This window comes from Myotis davidii, unplaced genomic scaffold, assembly GCF_000327345.1.
Source record: "Myotis davidii unplaced genomic scaffold, ASM32734v1 scaffold427, whole genome shotgun sequence".
Lineage (NCBI taxonomy): Eukaryota > Metazoa > Chordata > Mammalia > Chiroptera > Vespertilionidae > Myotis > Myotis davidii.
The window spans coordinates 107,151-107,366 of NW_006298051.1; the positions used below are offsets into that span (position 1 = coordinate 107,151).

At 69.4% G+C, this 216-nt stretch overlaps 1 protein-coding gene across 1 annotated transcript in view; it reads left to right on the plus strand.

Annotated features, from left to right (window-relative positions):
- MEGF6 (multiple EGF like domains 6) overlaps nucleotides 1-216 on the plus strand; it is a 121,836-nt gene that overhangs the window by 54,981 nt on the left and 66,639 nt on the right. The gene's annotated exons all lie outside the window — the stretch shown is intronic.

The window sequence follows — 216 nt, forward strand, 5'->3', positions numbered from 1 at the left end:
AGGGCTGGGTGGGGGGGAGGCTGCACGTCGCCCACTGAGCCATGGCTTCACTGTGACCTCCCTAATGTGAGATGCGCCCATCGGTGTGCGGAGCCCACCCAGGCCTGTGCCCTGACTCCAGGACACGCTGAGGGCAGGCAGTTGGGCAGAGGGGAGGCGTACCCCTCCCTAGACCCCGGGTGAGGAGGGGCCCCAGCTGCCAACCCCCCTCTCCCC